Source organism: Mytilus galloprovincialis, chromosome 14, assembly GCF_965363235.1.
Source record: "Mytilus galloprovincialis chromosome 14, xbMytGall1.hap1.1, whole genome shotgun sequence".
Lineage (NCBI taxonomy): Eukaryota > Metazoa > Mollusca > Bivalvia > Mytilida > Mytilidae > Mytilus > Mytilus galloprovincialis.
The window spans coordinates 39,079,545-39,094,160 of NC_134851.1; the positions used below are offsets into that span (position 1 = coordinate 39,079,545).

Genomic DNA, 14,616 nt, shown 5'->3' on the forward strand with positions numbered 1-14,616 from the left:
AATAATATTCAAGATAATAACCAAAAACAGCAAAATTTCCTTAAAATTACCAATTCAGGGGCAGCAACCCAACAACGGGTTGTCTGATTCATCTGAAAATTTCAGGGCAGATAGATCTTGACCTGATAAACAATTTCACCCTGTCAGATTTACTCTAAATGCTTTGGTTTTTGAGTTATAAGCCAAAAACTGCATTTTACCCCTATGTTCTATTTTTAGCCATGGCGGCCATCTTGATTGGTTGGTTGGCTGGGTCACCGAACACATTTTTTAAACTAGTCAGATACCCCAATGATGATTGTGACCAAGTTTGGTTAAATTTGGCCCAGTAGTTTCAGAGGAGAAGATTTTTGTAAAAGTTAACGACGACAGACGACGGACGACGACGCAGGACGACGACGGACGTTGGACGCCAAGTGATGAGAAAAGCTCACTTGGCCCTTTGGGCCAGGTGAGCTAAAAAGGGGTTCAAACCCCGAACCCCCCCCCCCCCCCTGGATCTGTCCAAATCATAACACATGCTATCATAACAGGCTTGGGGTTATTGCAGTTTTAATTCTTAGACCGCACTACCTAATAAACTGAGACCCCTTTATTCTTTATTCTCTTTATGCTTTATAACATGATTTTTCTTTATTCTTTATTCATATTCTCTATCAATTATATTTGATTATTTTTCACTATTCTTGATCTTTTATACCTTTTTATTTAGCATCTTATTATTCTCTGTTTTATTAACCCAATACAGCCTTGTTAAGCAGGTAAAGCTTGTCCTGAATAGACAAGAAAAAGACAACTTACGGGTTAATTAGCCTAGTAAATTCAAGAAATTTTAGAGTTTTACAACCTCTTCCGAGTTGTTGTGTTTAGTCAGCAGATCTTTCCCACACTGTGTTAATTTATCCCATTGATCTTGTCTAGACTGTAGGCCATTTATACCTTGACTGTGACATTAATTGTATTGTCACATGTCTATTGTTCAAGACCTGTATAGTCGCATGCATGTCTCTTGTTCCCAACCACATGTTGACCTTAGGATGTCTTTTTTAAATGGGAATGAAAAGAAAAGGTGTATTATAATTCAGTGCATGAAATTGTCCTTGTTAACTTACAAAGCAATGGAAACATTTTATATCAGGTTTTTATTTCTTTTCCGTTTTCATTTCTTTTCCATTAAAGATGAAGACAGCTTTTCTCATTACATTCTTCAAGCTTGGCCAGGAATACTAAATATAAAATGGTCAAAAAGATACAACTTTTAAACTGTTGTTATTTCCAAAACAATCATAAAGTTAAATTTATGAACCAATTCTTCTGTTTTCATTGGACTGCTGTCTAAACTAAATGTACATTACTGTTACTCATTTTTTTCTATGAACATGAAAAATTTTGAGATGGATCTTCATGGGATGAAATTTATAGCTGTTCTTCTTATCCACATGTTACAGATATCATTGTTAATGAAAGATCTTTAGGGGCATATAAGTTTTCATGGATAATTGATTTTGTGGATTAACAAAGTCCAGTGGCAAGGAGGCAGAGGGAACCCCCCCTTTTTTTGACGATCAATACATTTGCACCCCCCCCCCCCCCCCCCCCCCCCCATTATCCTGGTTCGAAACCTCACTTTGAAATTGGGAAATTGGCTCGATCCGCCCCTGAAAGTCTGTGTTCATTAGCCAAAGACAATGTGTACTTCATTGCAAATTAAAGTTCATGGTTAAGCTACATATATACCCACAAAATCCTTGAAAATTGGTTTCTTGTGAATAATGACCATAGTATCACAGTTATTGCCAAAAAGTTGTCTTACCAGATAATTTCTCTTTAGGTCCACTGTAATCTTAAGATATTGTATTCCATCTACGTCTGAAAATAAAAATTCAAGTGAACTTTCAACGTTCTATAAAGCAATGGTCATTAGCCTAGTGACACTTGATAGAATGTTGACATTTCATATATCAATTATTCAATAATGATTATCACGTCCTAAAGTGCCCCTAAACCAAACTTTCTAATCTTTACAAATCTAAAACACATCTTTAAATTTTAAATACAATAAAATCAAACCTCAGTTGTCAATTCCTATCAATAACATACAATAGTTGTTAATTTCTTGTCAATATCACTTTTCAATTATCAACAAAAGAAGACACCCATATTTCATAACAATGAACTTTAAAGGAAGGGGTTTCCCCACATGGATAATCCGTTTAATAGTAACACATGTAAATAAACAAACAGAAAGATCATAAGGGTCAAATATGAATACTTATTAGGTCATTATTGATAAGTAAAAATACAATTACTAATGCTACCTGTGTTCTAATTTTGGACAACCCTCATAGTGATTTCCTTGTTTAATGTTTGGTTTCCTCTATCCATGACCTTTCACCTGTAAGATTTAAACAAATCTATTTATAGAAATTAGTAATCACCATATATATATATTATATATATATATATGTTACATGATATATAAGGTGTATAGGCATGTAAGATATAGTCCCGCTTAAAATAGTAATACATTGTACTTTCAAAAGGTGACTTAACATTAATGAAAAAATAATAGTGCTTTTTTTATACATGTATCCACAAAGTAATACATGCACATATATATATATATATATATATATATATATATATATATATATATATATATATATATATATATATATAGCAAAAGAACTCAACACTCCACAATGCTCCACGAATATATAAAATGTTTCAATGAAAATAAATTTTAAACAGAGATTGTCATTTTGCATAAAAAAATATCACAATGAAATCCCATTTTTGACTTGTTAAACGAGGGGAAAAGGTCCCTGCATGTCTGATCTGTTATATATATATGAGCAAAGAAAGAAGAAAACTTTAAAAATCAAAGTCCTTGTTAAACAGATTCAAATTCCGTAGAAAACTGATGCCCAACTTGCACTATCATTTTCTATGTCAGTGGACCGATAAATTAGGGTCAAAACTCTAATTTGGACAAAGATCGTATCATAGGGAACATGTGTACTTAGTTTCAAGATGATTGGACTTCAACTTCATCAAAAACTATCTCGTCCAAAAACTTTAACCTGAAGCGTAGCCAGACGGACCAACAAACGAACAGACTAACAGATGAATGAAAGGATGCACAGACCAAAAAACATAATGCTAATTCGTCATAAAAATCAAATCTTAACATTAAATCAAATGGCACAAACTCTCAATTTTTTTTTCTGTTCTTTGTCATTGATCAAAATATTTTTTCTCCAGATTTGGATATCAGAATATTTTTTGAGGTGAATTAACTGGACACCCCCCCCCCCCCCCTTTTTCATAGTTAGACAGTCCTTTCCTTACAAAATTGATGGTTTTATATATATACATACATGTACTTGTCAAAGTGGTGGAAATATCATATATATTTATACTGTGATTTTAAATTTATATCATTGTACATGTACATGTGTATTATCATGAACCTTAATGAAATATTTGCTACTGAACATTAAGCAATCAGTAATCAATCAATCTTTGTGTGTACATGTGTGGTTAAGGAATGCATTTCGGTTTTAATGATGATTTAAACAGGCTTGAAAAAGAGGGGTGAAAGATACCAAAGGGACAGTCGTTTAACTCATAGATTGAAAATAAACTGACAAAGCCTAGGCTAGAAAATAAAAAGACAAACAGACAAATAAATAGTAAACATGACACAGCATAGAAAACTAAAGACTAAGCAACACAACCCCCATCAAAAACTGGGGGTGATCTCTGGTACTCCAGAAGGCTAAGCAGATCCTGCTCCACATGTGGCACCCATGCTGCACATGTTATTGCAAACCCAATAAATACCCAGGGACACAAAAAGTAGTTTTGAAAATTACTTTGATTTCAAATGCATATGCAAGACTCTGATTAAGAAAATTTGAAGAAATAAGGACATGAAGGAGTAGAAAAGGAGAACCAACAAAGAAATGAATGAATGAACAGACATCAAATGAATAAATTTGGACCTTTTTGGTCAGTTGATCTCAAAATGGTAGCCACAAAAATTAATCAAAGGGAATACTGACATCCCTGATTTACAAATATAAATTTGCATAAAATTGCTAGTTTATAATGAAATTTTTTTTTAAAAAATCATATCACAAGACATACATGTACAAAACAATAAAACTGACTCAATTATGCATTTTTGTTCAGCTTTGTTTGTTTCATCTCATTTACTTCATTCTATGACAATGAAGATAACTGTATTTTAATCTTTCTGACCGATTTGTCAAAAGTCATTAAGAAACCTATAACCTTTCATCCTTAATGTCAATTAATAATCTCCCTTACAGTTACTACTCAGTCGTCATACGATTACAACTTTCTACCTTAATTACATCGCCAGCAAGTCTGCTCGGAAACTCTTAATGTCACCCGTAATGACAAAAAAAGCCATTTATAGAAAAACTAGATTAATGTGGACGAAGAATATACTACGCGAAGATGGCCAAATTAATTAGATGAAACATATCTTTAAAAAAACAATAAATTCAATCCTGATAAGAAAATTGTTGATGGGTTTATTTCGTTCACTGATACATTAAATGGGAGTTTTTTATTCCGTTAATGGGTTTCCCCGCAGATAACTATCAGGACTTTCTAACCATGCATGTATGCATTACCTTGCAGATTTTAAGCAGGATAAGATATAAAAGTTCACAGGCCATGACCTAAATAGTGTTTCTGACGTGTTATGCCTTACTTATGGCCATGTTGGACATGATTGCAGCAATTTTACAGGCCGTGACCTAAATAGTGTTTCTGACTAGTTATGCCTTACTTATGGCCATGTTGGACATGATTGCAGCAATTTTACAAAAATAAATTGATTTTTTTTTTAATTTCAAAGTCATGAAAGTGACAATGTTATGTTTTTGAATTGTAAGGGCAAAAAAGAGCATTACAATGACATGAATGATGACTGCTGCAATTTTAAAAGAGTAAATTGATTTTTTTACATTAAAAAAAAAAACATCAACGAATACATGTGATCTTCTGTTGTTGTCTATTCTATGGTCGGGTTGGTTGTCTCTTTGACACAAACCCCATTTCCATTCTCAATTTTATATACATACATAAATAAAGTTGTTAGTTTTCTCATTTGAATTGTTTTACATTGTCTTATCAGGGCCTTTTATAGCTGACTATGCGGTATGGGCTTTGCTCATTGTTGAAGGCTGTACGGTGACCTATAGTTGTTAATGTCTGTGTCATTTTGATCTTTTGTGGATAGTTGTCTCATTGGCAATCATACCACATCTTCTTTTTTATATATGTATTTCTTATATATAGGATTGAAGGGTTGCAATGAAAAATTTAAGAATAAAGGGCATATTAGTGTGGATTGTGGTCTGAAAAGGGATCTTGATCATCATGATCAAAAAATAAAATAATCAAATGAAATAATAAGTAAACAAGAAAGTGTCCAAACTACACGGGTGCTCCACTTGCACTATCATTTTCTATGTTGTTTCTATGTTCAGTTGACTTTGAAATTGGTTTTAATTTTAAAGCACCAAACAAACCTCCTCAAAAAAGGCTAAATGTTTTAGAATCATATAATTTTCAACAACTGATTGAAGAAGCCACAAGGGTAACAAAAGATACTAGTACACTGATTGATCATATTTTCAGTAATGACAACTTATAACTATCTACACACATGTGATTCCTCTACCATATTGGGGTCAAAACTCTAATTTGGCATTGATAATTAAAAAGATCATATTGTTACTTGTAGGGAAACATGTTTAATTAAGTTCCAAGTTAAATGGACTTATACTTCATCTTAAAATACCATTAACAAAAGCTTTAACCTGAACCGAAAAATAAAATGCCCCTGGGTTGGGCATAACAATGTATTTTTGCTGAATATACAGAATTTTAGGTTGCTCAATTTCTTACTCTAGTAGTTCAAAATTTTTCATTGAAAGATGATTTTCATTTGGCCAAACAAAATTGCTAAAGGCAGGACGTTACAATAACATGCTATTGAGACAGAAGGAAGGAACCATGGAGAAAGAGAAATAGAAAGAGCAGAAAAGGCACTGGGGAGCTATGGCTTCTTAGTACAACTGTAACATCATCAGCTTAAGATAAACAAGGGATGAAATACTTGGCTATAAGTAGATCGATGTCAGGGACATTGAAAATCAATGATGTTAATAACAATACAGAAACTCTATAAGAAAAAAAACTCTGGCTTTTAAGGAGACTCTAGGGATCAAAACTAGAGGTTCTTAAGAGCCTGTGTCGCTCACCTTGGTCTATCATGTGCATATTAAACAAAGGACACAGATGGATTCATAACAAAATTGTGTTTTGGTGTCAGATGGTGATGTGTTTGTAGATCTTACTTTACTGAAAATTCTGGCTACTTACAATTTGTTCTAACTATAATAAGCTTTTCCCATTAGTTACAGAGGAAAATGTTTTAAAAGTTTACAAAAATTTACCAAATTTAAATGAAAATTGTTAAAAATTGACTATAAAGGGCAATAACTCCTTAAGGGGTCAACTGACCATTTGGGTCATGTTGACTTATTTGTAGATCTTATTTTGCTGAACATCATTGCTGTTTACAGTTTATCTCTATATATAATAGTATTCAAGGAAAAAACTATAAACGGCAAAATTTCTTCTAAAAATTACCCATTGGGGGCACCAACTCAACAACCAGTTGTCCAATTCATCTGAAAATTTCACGGCAGATAGATATTGACTTGATAAACAATTTAACTACTTTAAAGATTTGCTCTTAATGCTTTGGTTTCAGAGTTATAAGCCAAAATCTACATTTTCCCCCCATGTTCTATTTTTAGCCATGGTGGCCATCTTGGTTGGTTGGCTGGGTCACCACATACATTTTTAAAACAAAATACCCTTATAAAGATTGTGGTTAAGTTTGGATAATTTTGGCCCAGTAGTTTCAGAGGAGCAGAATTACAAAAATTTACGAAAAAATTGGTAAAAAATGACTATAAAAGGCAACAACTCCTTATTAAAGGGGTCACCTGACCATTTTGGTCATCTTGACATAATTGTAGATCTTACTTGTCTAAACATTATTGCTGTTTACAGTTTATCTCTATCTATAATAATATTCAAGATATTAACCAACTAGAGGCTCTCAAGAACCTGTGACGCTCACCTTGGTCTATGTGCATATTACACAATGGACACATATAATTCATGACAAATTGTGTTTTGGTGATGGTGATGTGTTTGTAGATCTTACTTTACTGAACATTCTTGTTGCTACAATTATCTGTATCTATAATGAACCTTGCCCAGTAATTACAGTGGAAAATATTTTCTAAAAATTTACAAAAATTTACAAAAATTTATGAAAATTGTTAAAAATTGACTATAAAGGGCGATAACTCCTTAAAGAGTCATTTGAAAATTTTGATTATGTTGACTTAATTGTACACCTTTCTTTGCTGAACATTATTGCTGTTTACAGTTCATCTCTATCTATAATAATATTCAAGATAATAACCAAAAACTGCAAAATTTTATTTAAAATTACTATTTTGGGGGCAGAAACCCAACAAGAGGTTGTCTGATTTGTCTGAAAATTTCAGGGCAGATAGATCTTGATCTGATAAACAAGCTTACTCTGTCAGATTTGCTCTAAATGCTTTGGTTTCAGAGATATAAGCCAAAATCTACATGTCACCCCTATGTACTATTTTTAGCCATGGTGGCCATCTTGGTTGGTTGGCCAGGTCAAGCCACACATTTTTTAAACCAGATACCCCAATGATGATTGTGGCCAAGTTTGGTTAAATTTGGCCCTGTAGTTTCAGAGGAGAAGATTTTTTTAAAAGAATACTAAAATTTTTGAAAAATGGTTAAAAATTGACTATAAAGGGCAATAACTCCTAAAGGGGTCAACTGACCATTTTGTTCATGCTGACTTTTTTGTAGATCTTACTTTGCTGAACATTATTGCTGTTTACAGTTTATCTCTATCCATAATAATATTCAAGATAATAACCAAAAACTGCAAAATTTTCCTTAAAATTACTAATTTGGTGGCAGCAACCCAACAACAGGTAGTCTGGTTTGTCTGAAAATTTCAGGTGAGATAGATCTTGACCTAATAAACAACTTTACCTGTTGGCAGATTTGCTCTAAATGCTTTGGTTAATAAGCTGGACGCCGGACGACGACTACAAACGATGCCGGACGCAAAGTGATGAGAAAAGCTCACTTGGCCCTTCGGGCCATGTGAGCTAAAAACGGCATAATGTCCTTCAAATGACCAATTCAGGGGCAGCAACCCAACAATGGGTTGTCTGATTCATCTGAAAATTTCAGGGCAGATAGATCTTGACTAAATAAAGAAGTTTACTCCATGTCAGATTTGCTCTAAATGCTTTGATTTCAGAGTTATAAGCCAAAACCTACATTTTAGCCCTATGTTCTATCTTAAGCCATGGCGGCCATCTTGGTTGGTTGGCCGGGTCACCGGACACATTTTTTAAACTAGATACCCCAATGAGGATTGTGGCCAAATTTGGTTAAATTTGGACAAGTAGTTTTATAGGAGAAGATTTTTGTAAAAGTTAACGACGACAAATGCCAGGGCCACATTTAAAAGAATGTCTGTTTCCCCTCCCCCGGGTCTACCCTTTGTAAACAGACCAGGAAGGCCGGTTCTTTTTTTTTTTTTTTTTTTAACTGGATGTGATTGTCATAGCATGGTCACATGAATGGTTTGACTTGTCCAGTCCAGGCCACTTATCAGTTGTTTGTGCTCAATTTGAGTGTATTTATTTAGATTATCAATCCTTCTGCTTTCAAGCACTTTCCAAAAATGAAAACAAATTATTTTCAGGAAAAAAATAATTTCGATTTTTTTGTGGAAAATAATTTTTTGACCCGGAGGCTTATTTTTGACCCGGTTGGGGGGAGGGGAAACAAACATATCTTTAATTGTGGCCCAAGTGATGAGAAAAGCTCACTTGGCCCTTTGAGCCAGGTGAGCTAAAAATCAGCAAAAAAAATTTTTTTAATTACAAACTATATTTTTTACACTATTAGTTGTTACTTTAAGATATATGGTACCAAAATTAACCAAAAAAAAAAAATTGTTTTGGACCCAGATGACTTTTAAGCTTCAAATTATCTCCCTTTGATGAAAAAATACCATTTTTTGCATTATAATAAAAATATCTTTTTTATATTATTGGTGACATATATTTGTTATTACTACACATGTATTATCAAATAGGCTGTACTTAAACTAAACTTTTGTAAAATTTAAGCGATTTCTGTAATTCAGTTCTTTTTTTATTTTGATATTGCCGTATTTTCTCCTATTAGTTCAACAAAACTAGAGGCTCTAAAGAGCCTGTGTCGCTCACCTTGGTCTATGTGAATATTAAACAAAGGAAGCAGATGGATTCATGACAAAATTGTGTTTTGGTGATGGTGATGTGTTTGTACATCTTACTTTACTGAACATTCTTGCTGCTTACAATTATCTCTATCTATAATGAACTTGGCCCAGCAGTTTCAGTGGAAAATGTTAGTTAAAATTTACAAATTTTATGAAAACTGTTAAAAATTGACTATAAAGGACAATAACTCCTTAGGGGTCAAGTGACCATTTCCGTCATGTTGACTTAATTGTATATCTTACTTTGCTTAACATTATTGATGTTTACAGTTTATCTTTATCTATAATAATATTCAAGATAATAACCAAAAACAGCAAAATTTCCTTAAAATTACCAATTCAGGGGCTGCAACCCAACAACGGGTTGTCAGATTCATCTGAAAATTTCAGGGCAGATAGATCTTGACTTGATAAACAATTTTACCTGATGTCAGATTTGTTCTAAAGGCTGCAGTTTCAGAGTTATAAGCCAAAATCTACATTTCACCCCTATGTTCTATTTTTAGCCATGGCGGCCATCTTGGTATGTTGGCCGGGTCACTGGACACAATTTTTAAACTAGATACCCCAATGATGATTGTGGCCAAGTTGGGTTTAATTTGGCCCAGTAGTTTCAGAGGAGAAGATTTTTGTAAAAGATAACTAAGATTTACGAAAAATGGTTAAAAATTGACAATAAAGGGCAATAACTCCTAAAGGGATCAACAGACCATTTCCGTCATGTTGACTTATTTGTAAATCTTACTTTGCTTCACATTATTGATGTTTACAGTTTATCTCTATCTATAATAATATTCAAGATAATAACCAAAAACAGCAAAATTTCCTTAAAATTACCAATTCAAGGGCAGCAAACCAACAACAGGTTGTCAGATTCATCTGAAAATTTCAGGGCAGATAGATCTTGACCTGATAAACAAATTTACCCCCATGTCAGATTTGCTCTAAAGGCTGCGGTTTCAGAGTTATAAGCCAAAATCTACATTTCACCCCTATGTTCTATTTTTAGCCATGGAGGCCATCTTGGTTGGTTAGCCGGGTCAGAGGACACAATTTTTAAACTACATACCCCAATGATGATTGTGGCCAAGTTGGGTTTAATTTGGCCCAGTAGTTTCAGAGGAGAAGATTTTTGTAAAAGATAACTAAGATTGACGAAAAATGGTTAAAAATTGACTATAAAGGGCAATAACTCCTAAAGGGATCAACAGACCATTTTGGTCTTGTTGACTTATTTGTAGATCTTACTTTGCTGAACATTTTTGCTGTTTACAGTTTATCTCTATCTATAATAATATTCAAGATAATAACCAAGAACAGCAAAATTTCCTTAAAATTACCAATTCAGGGGCAGCAACCTATCAACGGGTTGTCCAATTCATCTCAAAATTTCAGGGCAGATAGATCTTGACCTGATAAACAATTTAATAGGATGTCAGATTTGCTCTAAATGCTTTGGTTTTTGAGTGATAAGCCAAAAACTGCATTTTACCCCTGTGTTCTATTTTTAGCCATGGCGGCCATCTTGGTTGGTTGGCCAGGTCACCGGACACAATTTTTAAACTAGATACCCCAATGATGATTGTGGTCAAGTTTGGTTTAATTTAGCCCAGTAGTTTCGGTGGAGAAGATTTTTGTAAAAGATGACTAAGATTTACGAAAAATGGTTAAAAATTGACTATAAAGGGCAATAACTCCTAAAGGGGTCAACAGACCATTTTGGTCCTGTTGACTTATTTGTAGATCTTACTTTACTGAACATTTTTGCTGCATACAGTTTATCTCTATCTATGATAATATTCAAGATAATAACCAAAAACAGCAAAATTTCCTTAAAATTACCAATTCAGGGGCAGCAACCTATCAACGGGTTGTCCGATTCATCTGAAAATTTCAGGGCAGATAGATCTTGACCTGATTAACAATTTTACCCCGACAGATTAGCTCTAAACGCTTTGGTTTTTGAGTAATAAGCCAAAAACTGCATTTTACCCCTATGTTCTATTTTTAGCCATGGCGGCCATCTTGGTTGGTTGGCAGGGTCACCGGACACAATTTTTAAACTAGATACCCTTATTATGATTTTGGCCATGTTTGGTTAAATTTGGCCCAGCAGTTTCAGAGGAGAAGATTTTTGTAAAGGTTAACGACGACGACGCAGGACGACGGACGACGACGGACGATGGACGCCAAGTGATGAGAAAAGCTCACCTGGCCCTTCGGGCCAGGTGAGCTAAAAAAAGAAAGTTAACAAAAATGCACGCTTCTTTCAAAGGCAGATTGTGAGCTTAAATGAACCATGACCCCATATTTTTTTTTTCATCTTTCTATTATTTCTATTAGATACATGTAAAGGATAAAATTTATTTATTATTATAAAAAAAATTGCAAAATCCTATACTTAAAAAAAAATTGGTGACATCTGTATTAGCAAAGCAGCCTACTCTATTGCCCGGTTGCTACAAACAATGTGGTCAAAGGAATTGTTTGTGTTGTAAAGCTGCCAATACAAGCAGTTCTTTCATCAGCTCCGTTACTAAACAAAATTATACCATCTACTCTAATTCCAACTGTAAAACGGAGAACTCAATTTATATATTAACATGTGACACTTGTGGCATTCAGTATGTGGGAGAAACAATGGACAAATTTAATATTCGGCTCAATAACCATCGTTCATCGTACAAAACCAACAAAAACTGTCCTCTCACAAGACATCTTTGTTCAACGAAACATCCTTTTGATAATGTTACTTTCCAAATTATAGAAGTCAACACCGAGTGGGACACCACGGCGAGAAGGAGAAGAGAAAACTTTTGGATCCACCAACTCCACACTTTAGAACTTGATGGTCTTAACGAAAAAGATGAGAAAAGATACAGGAAAAATAAAGAATAATTTAAAACAAAGCATCATCCTTTTTATCCCGTAATATTGGTCAATGGACATTGCTTACTTCAACTACCAATTATGTATTTTCAAGGCAGCTAAATCCAAGTGCAACATATACATTGAGCTGCAAAATTTTCTTATTTTCAGGGCAGCTAAATTCTAGTGCAACATAGACAAACATATACATTGAGCTGCAAAATTTTCTTATTTTCAGGGCAGCTAAATTCTAGTGCAACATAGACATTGAGCTGCAAAATATTCTTATTTTCAAGGCAGCTATAAAGTGCAACATATACGTTGAGCTGCAAAAGTTTCTTATCATCTACATCCGATTTCACCTTGATAGATGCATGCTTGATAAAGCTAGTTGGTCTAGCGAAATATTGCGTTTATTTTCATCATTTTGTAAATATTTTAGACATTCTTATATTTACATACTAAATAGTGTGTTAAAATTACATTGTTAGGCAATCTATAATTTTATTTGTGTAATTGAATTAATCTCTGTACTGATAAATCCACACTCCCATAGATTTGTATGTCATGTGCTGCTATTTATAGGCACTTAAAAAAAAATATACATATATTTATACCTGCGAGCCCCCTCAAGTGTATTGAGCATGTTAAGATGTTGGTTACATTAATAATTAAAAAAAAAACAGCTACTTGTAAATTTTTATTAAAGCTTTACCATGTTTACAGGTTTCATAAAAAAACAATATATTTGTTGTAACGTAACACTATTGGTTTCAGGTTACATGGATAAGGGTGAAGGTTTGTACCTATTTCAATGTTTTCAAACCTGCTGCATTTGTTTGCACCAGTCCTAAGTCAGGAATCTGATGTTCAGTAGTTATAGTTTGTTATCAATGTCTTTCATAAGTGTTTCTCTTTTCTTGTTTTTTATATAAATTAGACTGTTGGTTTTCCTGTTTGGATTGTTTTACACGGTTTACACCAGTAATTTGGGGGCACTTTATAGCTGGAGCATTATTGCAAGGCTTGTGTTGAACAACCTTGACTACCCATGAGGGGGTTCCAATCCCCCATCTGCCACTGCTTTCATTGAAATTCATTGAAAAACTTAACTCTGGTTAAACGTTTTCATACTTGCTGTTGCTGAATGTACAAATTCGCATTTCCACATTCAAAGGGATACAACTCTAACATATATGGCTAAGTATTCAGTAAAGTGCTGTTTCAATGGGTGTCCCAGAAAAATGCATTTTTTTCATATTTTAAATTATTTTGAGTTTTAATGCAGGTAGCTAATCAATTCACTGCATGATGAAGAGATAATATAAACAGTCTCATATGAAAAGTTTATTGTTGAATAAAGTATTTTATAAATGAAGTGTTGAATTTCCTATTTTTTGCATGCTTATTTTGTGACATGGTCGAATGACCCAAAATCAAAATTGTTTTATTAACCTTTTTGTATGAATGGCAACTAGGTAAAAAGGATTTTCAGGTAAAACAATAGGGTTGGCAAGGTTAAGGACACTAAAACATGAAAAATCATCGAAAAATAAGGATTAAAAACAATTTTAAATGGTCATGTTGTTGGACTAACATTTTCTGTCTTCTTCCTATGTGAAAATGAAATATAAGTTATGTAACAATAGAGGGCAATTAAATGCACAAAATATCTTGAGGCTTGAGCTTATTAACTAAAATGTGATAATTCATCATGAAGTTACAGCAGAAAGTTTTATTTTTTTCAGGAATTGTCATTAAAGTTTACTCTTGAAAAATCTGTCCAACCGTTACGGGCGAAAATTTCAATTTTCATTTGCAAGTTGCCAACTCAGTTTAAGTTTTTTTTAATGTTTATGACAACAAATTTTACGACAATTGCGATGTGCATACGGTATTGCTGTCAACTGTTCCTTTTTACTTGAGGTCAACGACATTGAAGGGGTGAACACTCTTTCTGTCCAACCAAGAGATGGAAGTTACATCCAACATTTGTCCAAAAAAATGTTACGTCCAACATCCAAGATATTCTCTAAAATGGCTACCACAAGTCACAGAATCAATTTCGCTTCTACTTTGACAATTACTTAACCTTAAATACTACCATATAAATGAAAAATAAAGAGGTTTTAAACTGTTGACAGTCTAAATTTGACATAATTTTGAAAATTAGGACGTAACAAGAGTCCATTAATTTTCTGTTGGACGAACCGTAGGACAAAATCTTCTAATGTCGGACGTAACAGCTTTTTAAAAGTAAAAAGAACCTTGTTAACAACTAACAAGTCCACATA

General features: G+C 33.5%; 2 protein-coding genes across 7 annotated transcripts in view; one reads left to right on the plus strand and one right to left on the minus strand.

Moving 5' to 3' along the window:
- LOC143058219 (mitogen-activated protein kinase kinase kinase 13-like) overlaps positions 1 to 2,408 on the minus strand; it is an 81,742-nt gene extending 79,334 nt beyond the window's left edge. Inside the window, exons 1-3 of one of the 6 annotated variants that reach the window (XM_076231684.1) lie at positions 2,319 to 2,408; positions 1,814 to 1,869; positions 1,113 to 1,226 (exon numbers count right to left, since the gene is read on the minus strand). The gene's annotated coding sequence lies outside the window, so the exon portion shown is untranslated. Of the gene's footprint in view, positions 1 to 1,112; positions 1,227 to 1,813; positions 1,870 to 2,070; positions 2,169 to 2,318 lie in introns of those variants that run through there. The other 5 variants (XM_076231685.1, XM_076231686.1, XM_076231681.1 and 2 more) reach the window with 5 other exon arrangements.
- LOC143058220 (uncharacterized) overlaps positions 1 to 14,616 on the plus strand; it is a 322,046-nt gene that overhangs the window by 182,699 nt on the left and 124,731 nt on the right. The window lies entirely within an intron of this gene.